Below are 9,113 nucleotides of genomic sequence, written 5' to 3' on the forward strand. Positions count from 1 at the left end.
AAATTTTTAACACTTCAAGCTGTCAGCTAGCGTAAATATTTATTTGATATAAGAGTTCTGTAATTTGTACGTATCGCACGTATGTTTGCTTCGCTAACGAAAATTTAAAGAAATATTTTTGCATTTTTACAACTAAATTAACATGATAAAACAAAGCAGCACATATTTATATTAAAATTTTCTCAATAATACAATTACAGTATCCCATGTTATTGTGCCTATAATGAACTATCTGCCCCCTGGGAACTTCACGATAAACTCTATGATGACCAGTTTCTTCCTTCATTTACATACCCAAACAATATATAACCTAAAATTTGATAAGTCCCTTACTTACACACATTAACAACAATTCTAACGTTATTATTTCTACTCCCAATTTTCCTTCTAGCCCCACCTTCTCACATTCAGTATAAAAAGCCGAGACACTCCAGGCAGTATTCAGTTAGTAATCAGGCAGTAGTCAATGAGTCGGCAGACAGTCAGCTATCAGTCAGTCAGTATTTCCTCAGAAAACACAATACCTCCATCTATGCAGCGTGGTTAAAATGGACGGACTCTTTTGACCGATTCCGTAACTTTGGAAGCCGACCTACTGAGTCGCAAGCACATCGCCAGCATCGACCAAGCATACGAGAGTAAGATTCTTGGAGCTTTCTTCTTTGTCTTGCTCTCATTTCCTCCTCCCTACATACACACACGCATATATTCGTATACCCGCGAACACCACCATAATTGTAAAACCGCTTAGGCCAGTTCTACAATATGTTGTTTGTCGGAGTGGCATGTCGGAACGTAGTCGATGGTCCAATAAGAAAGTTTATTTTCAGTAAATGAGTTCTCTTCATTGAACCATCGATCGCGTTCCGACATGTAACTTCGACAAACAACGTATTGTATAACCGGTTTTAGAATAAGAATTTATAATAAATATTGAATTTTCGCAATATTTACTTTTTCTCAAATTCATCCAAATAATAATTTATATTTCTTTCACAATTATCGACTCATGGTCTCTGAAATTCAGTTTTTCTGACCAAAAATACGGACCGCTCATCGTGCGTCATTGCACTGATAAAATAACCGTTCTAGTTGCTGACCTACTCTCCGTGTACGAATCTCAGAATTATTCACTATTTTGTTTTCAAATTATCGTGGTAGAAAGTTTATAATTTATAGTAATACTCGAAATACTTATACACATACATTTAAATATCTATATATCTATATATCTTTATACTTATACACATATATTTAAATATCTATATATCTTTTTTATTATCTATACATTAGATATGTGTCAATCAAAAAAGTTTTTTTTACGTCGAATTAAATCGGATCTCAAATTTTAATTTCGAATCGAATCGAATCATTGAAAAGATTTTTAAGTCATTATATAGTCATTGAATTCAACATGAAAACAGTGACTTCAGAGAGAGAGAAAGAGAGAGAAAAAGAGAAAGGTAACATTGATCATATAATATCAATTCATTTTAAGGTAAGAAATATAAATGGTGTCTCATCACTACCGTATTATCTCTTGAGGGCGGATTCCTGACGTAATTTGAAGAAAAATATCCCAATACAAAAATGTTGAAGCTTAATACTTTTTAATTATGAATATACTTTAATGCTTAATACTTTTAAAATTATGAACGATTAAAGTTGACCAATTATACTGGCTAAAGTACGCGCGTTCAGGTACGGTACAACACAGAGTGGTACAGGTGCATGTACATGTCGCCTCTTTTCTAAATATTATCCTATGAATTCCTACATCATAGATAAAAAATCAATACCTTTGACATATACGTATCATGTATATTAATTTGATTTAATTTATTTTAATAGTTTACAAGAAATATTGATCGATTTGCCAATATGTAGCAACTTGTTTATCATAAATGAGAATTTGCATAAGATATGAAATTAGTTGTAAATCTCTGAAAGAAACGTCAAATGTGTGACAGCTTATTGATTCTCATAAATGTATTGTGTGATATTTTATTCGTAACATTTTGACGAAACTGTTATTATTTGCGATATGTTTATTTAAATGATAGAAAAAGCAGATTATTATTACATACATTGTTGTATGTATGGAACTTCCGTATCAATAAGGAGAAAAGGGACGACATATGCATACACCTGTACCATTGTATGTTGTACCGTACCTGAGCGCGCATATTTTAGCCAGTATAATTGGTCAACTTTAATCGTTTATAATTTGAAAAGTATTATAGCCTCGACATTTTCGCATTAGCATTTTTTTCTTCAAATTACTTTCTGTTCTTAAGAGATAATGCGATAGTAATAGGACATCCTATATAATATATAGTCGGTAAATATGTATGGAATATAGTTCCAATTTTGAAAGCTGCGCAACAACACATATCGATCCGACAGTTGTCAGTAAGAATTTATCTAGAAACCATTATCTTCGTTTAATATTTTTGAAGAAAATCCTAATATATAGCAAATTTTTCAAGTCATGCTAATTCCCGTAAGGCTGAGTGTCTTTAATAGTACTTCGTTAATGCTAATGTGCGCGATTCATATTCGAATCTTTCCGATTCGAAATTTTCGAATTATTCGGATTCGAATCATAGGAATTCAAATTCGAATCGAATCGAATTTCACTTGATTCGATTCGATTCGAATTTGAATAATTCGCATATCTCTACTATACATCTCTATTAGAGATGTATGCTAATACATAAATAAAGCATTTATAAGAGAAATAAAAAATAATAACTTTTCCTTATTTGTGATATACTTATAAGAGAAATAAAAAATAATAATTTTTCCTTATTTATGATATTGTGTATATATATTTATCCTACTTTTATTTCGAACTAATAATGATACTTAGATAACGAAATAAAAGTATAGAAATTTAATTTTGATTAATAAATAGTAGATTTATAAGTGGTCTATCATTTTAGTGGCGTTGATGCGCCACTGAGAATACAGTATCTGGCGCGATACAACTACCTGAATAATCGAATTTAGCAAAATTTAATTAGAGGCCGTTTAATTGACGATTGAGCTCAACAGATTTAATTAAGAACCATTTAATTGACGATTGATATGAGCAAATTCCATCGATTTGATCGTAGATTGTTCAGTGACGATTGTTATGACCAGTGCGTCCCCTCAACGCGGGTTCTACTTAGCATTTTTCAATTATCGGGATTGTCTACAATGTATTCCAGATATGAATGTTATCTATAAAACCAACTGCAACTTTAAGTAATTAAACATTCTTCTTCAATTGAATTTACTCATGTTAATCGTCAATTAAACGGCCTTTATTAAATTGGCCAAGTTCAATCGTCAATTAAATGGCTCTTAATTAAATATGCTTAAGTTCAATTGTTATTATAATTGAACGATCTTTGATTCCCTTCTTTTATATTAACTATCAATGGAACGATCAATTAATTAAGTTCGTTATATATCAAAATAGGTCGTCAATTAAGTTGTTCTTCAATTGTTTTTGCTCGGATCAATCGTCAATTAGTTGGATTGAAACAAATTTATTTAAATCAATTACTAAATTGAGAAAACTTTCATTAATATTTTTGTATCTCTGGCCGCACTCGAAACACATTTCTTATGTTAGTCATGGAGAATAAACAAACGTGTCACGAGAAACTTAAAACTCAAATTTGTACAACATGAAAATTATTCGTTTGCTTTCGCCATCTTATCTACTCCAACCAACACAAAGTTGACCTATTTCTTGCGCTATAAATATTCTTGATAAGAAACCGTCTCGTGTAACAGGTTTCCTTTATTTTCATGACAATTGATATTTCTACATAAATCAAAATCACTCCTATTCCAGATTCGTATTTCCAGATTCCTATTTCCTTCGTATATTTTTATATATTTTATTTAACGAACGATATGATTCCTGTCGGTTCTGTATTTGAGAAGCCGCGTTCAAGTAGATACAATTCGAATCGAACAAGTAGCATTGTACATCAAACCTTATAAATGCAGTTCCATTTTCTTTTCCTTGACGAGAGCTAATCACGGATATTGTTGACGTACACTCAATTGCATCATTATAACAACCTGTTTGAACCTGATATAGTATCATAAACGATAATAGATATTGTTATTTATTCAGTCAATCTCTGTTATATTACTCTACGAAAAATGTATCGTTTTACGAGTCGCTTCAGGGAACGCTCGATGTATTTCTCGCATAAATTATTAAAATAATTCATAACACAGGAATACAAAGGAATCTAGAGTAGGAATGATTTTGATTTATGTAGAAACATCAATTGTCATGAAAACAAAAGAAACCTGTTACACGAGATGGTTTCTTATCAAGAATATTTATAGCGCAAGAAATAGCTCAACTTTGTGTTGGTTAGAGTAAATAAGATGACGAAAGCAAACGAATAATTTTCATGATGTACAAATTTGAGTTTTAAGCTTCTCGTGACACGTTCTCCACGATAATCCGTCTCCATATCTTCTTGAGTCGTAAATTTTATTGTACTTTCGAGCTCGTTATTCTATTTTTAATGCTTGCTTTAATATTCTGAAGTCTACATAAATCTTTTTTTATTCTATTTAAGGAAGATGAGCACAGCTCTTGTAAAGTAAAAATAGTTCTTTTTAGCAAATTATTTGACGCCCATAAAGGTAGATAAATAAGTGATTTTGCATTGAATCAGTCATCTTTTGAACTGTTGAAAAATATTTTTCTATTTGATGAAATATATTTTTATTTTGATATAAAATGTGTCTGTAGTAGGCTCTGCACGTTCCATCGGCCCTGCACCTAGAATCCTTAAAAGTCATCTGAAATAAAAAATCCAAGATTTTCTTAAAGTATATGAATGTAGTTCAATTAAGCGTACGGATCTTTTTACGATTGAAATTTCCCCTAAAAATGCCAATAAAAATGATACTTTTATTTTGGGCGATTTTCAAACATTTCTTTAAACATTTCTTTAAACATGTGTTATTTTGCGAATAATTAAAATATTAAAATTTCCGTACGTTTAAAGGGATGCTGAAGCTGAAAACTTTATCGACAGAACACTGATATTTTTCTGCAAAGTTTACGTCGTATTGGTTACACAGAATTACAAATACTTTTACGTAATAAAAATACGTGCAAAAATAAATAGGAGCATCGCTCGATATGTGACGAAAACAAATAAAAACGCGAAAACGAACAAAAAAATTTTACGAATGGTAAAATAAAGCAACACACATTCATGTAAGTTCTGTATATACAAAAAATACGAAAAGGATAGCGTGATTATGTTAGTGACGATCGTCTCTGCATTATCGATATTACTCGAGTTCGTCATCGACTCCAGCATCTCTTAACTGAAGCTATTCATATAAAGCTATTCATATATATCTTTAAGAAAATCTTGGGTTTTTTATTTTAGATGATTTTTAAGGACTCCAGGTACAAGGTCGATGGAGCGTATAGAGTCTACTACAGACGCATTTTATACCAAAATAAAAATGTATTTCATTAAATAGAAAAATATTTTTCAACAGTTTAAAAGATAACTGATTCAATGCAAAAATATTTATTTATTTACCTGTTTTATCGACGTCACAAAAAATTCGCTAAAAAGAGCTGTTTTCACAGTGTTTATCTCCTTTAAGTACTACTAACTTTGTTGAGATGGCTTCTTGAGAATCTACAAGTAGCATTTTGTGCGTTTTCTGCCATTTAGAGGCACTAAGTGGGACTTTAGTTTCCACATGTATTAAACACACTGATTCTTCAGGTTACACAAATGTTAGAAAGTTCAGATCAAAGGTAGAGTTAAAGTTTCGACTCGGTTGCTCTTTATAGAGAGAACTCCAGTCGAAATTTTGACCTACTTTCAACCTCAATATTCCACTTTACGCCTATTTTGATACTCTACAGCCTATGGCTTGGTTTACATCGTCAAAACGTTAGTACGCGTATTAAATTTGATGCGCACCAATGCTTTAATATAAGTACGTTTACATCAAACGTACTAAAGGAAAAATATAATACGAATTTAATTCATGTCGTTTACAAATACCTCCTAGTGGTGGTATTTGGAATTGCAATTTGCTTGAGATAACTTCGACCGACAGGAGGAATGCATAATTCTAAAAATGTTCTCGTTTCTTCTTCTCTCCAATTTAACTTTTTTTTACAGGAAATTTTACTATAATATAATTTGAGAGAAACTTACGGTTACCAATAACACCGGTTTTAATTAGGTTAGGTTCCCTCCAACATTCGTTTCATACGTTTACATCGTCATTTGTATCATTTGATACGCGTATTAGTTTAGTACACTGAGAGAAGAATTTAGTAAATATTATCAAAATTTGGTTACTATTACTAAATGGTAGACGTAAATATAGCGGGCCAAAGCTATAGCAATACTTATTAATTAATTTAGTTCTGTAAAATAAATTATTTATTAACAGAAGTAAAATTTATTTGCTTCCAGAATATATTTGGTAAATAAAACTTATTGAATAGTTGAGCAAAATAAGCGATTTTGTAGTAGTTACAAAATTTTTGGTAGGTTCAACCAACCATCTGTAATAATAGATATTGAAACAATGTAATAGCTGCAAATGAATGAATTTTTCGTTGTGCTGCAACAAAACATACTTATACTGGTAACAAAATAGAACTCGTACCTATTGAATCTTTTATTACATGAGATATAATAATTTCATAACAATTATCAAATATCTGTTCATAACTATAATATATTTCATATTAAATATTTAACATTAAGTAACTATTACTAAATTATTTAATTGATGTTACTGTGAATGCAATTACGTCATACTCCCGATCTATTAAATATTTGGTAATTATTATCATATTTAGTATTAGTTACTAAGGATTCAATGAATTTCTGTAACTAAATGCAGTTTGTTATAGTTACCAGTCTTTTCTCTCAGTGTACAATACTCCTACTTGGTACGCTCGCACCAAATTGATCCGTCAGTGTTGACATTGTGCGTATTAAATATTTAGTACGAATTTAGTACCTAATACGAATATAGTACGAATATAGTACCTAATACGCGTATCAAGTGCACAATGTAAACCAGGCCTATATCAACCTCTTTGGATTCTATTTAACCTACTAGCTTTTGTGCGTTCCCTGCTATTTAAGCTTGATCTATAATATATTCTTTGCTTCTTATTTCTTTCTCTTTACCTCTTCCTCACTCAAACCTTGAGCTTTAAGCCAGAAAAAGGCAGAGGGAGAAAAACAAGCAGCAAAGAGTACATTGTAGATTAAATTTTAAAGATGCCAAATAGGACTTTGGTTTCCGTGTATATTAAACGCACACTGACCCTTGTACAAATATCAGAAAATTCAAATCAAAAGTAAGGTCAAAATTTCGAGTCGATTATCTAGGCGATATTGTTAGAAAGGAGCTTTGTCACTACACTCTCTCCTAATTGTCTCATACCGAATTATTAGAAACACGTGTACATACGCATATATTAATACAATTCCACATGCAATCGGCGCCAATTTCGGCATTATAAAGTGACGAACGAGCGGATGCAGTCGATAAAGCGAAGTGAACACGGCATACAGAAAGGCCGCTTCGGCAACGAAATAAAATCGCGAAATGTATCCTCACTCGGAAAGCACTTTCACCCTCTCTTCCCCCCTCTCTCTCTCTCTCTCTGTCCTCCTTCTCTATCTGTCCTTTTTTTTCCACCATAGCACGATGGCCGCATATGCAACCGACAACATCCGCGTACAGGCAGCTGCGGTTAACGGTTCAATCTGCTGATTTCAATAATAACGTGAAATTTACATCTCCCGGGCTGCGCCCGGGAAACGAATTACGCGAGATACGAATGGAATTCCCGACGAAGGACTCGGCAACGCGCGTGCAACGTGCGGCTCCGCGGAGATCGCGTCGATTATTCGCCCACGCGACATCGTCGTCGTCGCTACTCGTCGCAAATGGCATTATAAGTTCGTATAGTGCGCGACTCTAGGGCATTCTGCGTATTTTCGCGAGCGATAGGGACAGATTTGCGCTGAATTATTGCGGTCGCACACGCACAATGCGTCGTCCGGCTGAATAACGCAAATCGAACGAATCCCGGCGAAATTTTCGACAATAAGTGCAGACGACACGCGGGGTTTCGGCGGGCGAATCGGCGTGAACGCGCCGTTAATGTGATTCGCGCCTTTCACGCGTCGTTATCAATTGCGCTAATCTCCCAGACGGACGCGCGCAATTTGCATGCCGATTCATACCGCTATCAGCAGCCGCGTCTGCTGTGTCGTTAATAAAAATCAATCAGCCTCGCGGGGTGTCGCGGGAATCGAGAGAACATCACACCGAAGACGCGCGATTATAACGTGCTGCTAATAAACGTTCTGATATAGGTTATCGCTGAGTTTATGGTGATGGTTTATGCAGGAAAATTACCAGAAATTCATTAGGAAAGGAGGTTAAGCAAATACAGGATAAGAGAGGCCGATACATTTTGACCGGCATTATCGGCGCGATGTTATCGTTCCTATTCGCGCAATCGAACGCGCGTATTGGGTGGCGGGGGCGATCCACACGCACGCACACAAACACGCGCGCATCCGCCGCTATCGCGACAACATTCAAAGCAGAGCTTGTCCCGCGCCCGCCTATTCCTAATTGCGGCGAACAGTTTGTCATATATGGCACGGATTTCCGTGTCGATCGTGCCAAACCCGTCCGGTGGTCATATTAAAATATATACCACTTTGCGGGACGGGAGAATTATACCGCCGTCGCACAGTCATGCAGGGTATCACTGATGTGTAACAAACTCGCGTGAATTTGCGCAACAGACCATGGCGATACGCCGTTTATCATGTTAAAGACCCGGCCGGACAAACGTCTATTAGCGTTGATCCCAATTAATTAAATTTTCTTGCTCTGTCTGCTTAGAGAAAGGCCGAAATAACGGCTACATCTAATCTGCTTAACTTTAATGTGTCTATTTCATTTTAATCTTACACGTATTACTTTCCCTCCCTTTCTCTCTCTCCCCCCTCTCCCTCTTCCCCTCTCTCTCTCTCTCTCTCTCTCTCTCTCTCTCTCTCTCTCTC

The 9,113-nt window shown here is 34.4% G+C and overlaps 1 protein-coding gene across 1 annotated transcript in view; it reads left to right on the top strand.

Moving 5' to 3' along the window:
• Window positions 1–459: 459 nt before the first annotated feature.
• The window catches only part of LOC116851715 (lysosomal acid glucosylceramidase), a 40,047-nt gene continuing 31,393 nt past the window's right edge, over window positions 460–9,113 (top strand). Inside the window, exon 1 of the mRNA XM_032831411.1 lies at window positions 460–638. The gene's annotated coding sequence lies outside the window, so the exon portion shown is untranslated. The remainder of the gene's footprint in view (window positions 639–9,113) is intronic.

Source organism: Odontomachus brunneus, unplaced genomic scaffold (assembly GCF_010583005.1).
Source record: "Odontomachus brunneus isolate Ranch 3 - 2012 unplaced genomic scaffold, Obru_v1 Obru_scaffold_188, whole genome shotgun sequence".
Taxonomy (NCBI): Eukaryota; Metazoa; Arthropoda; class Insecta; order Hymenoptera; family Formicidae; genus Odontomachus; species Odontomachus brunneus.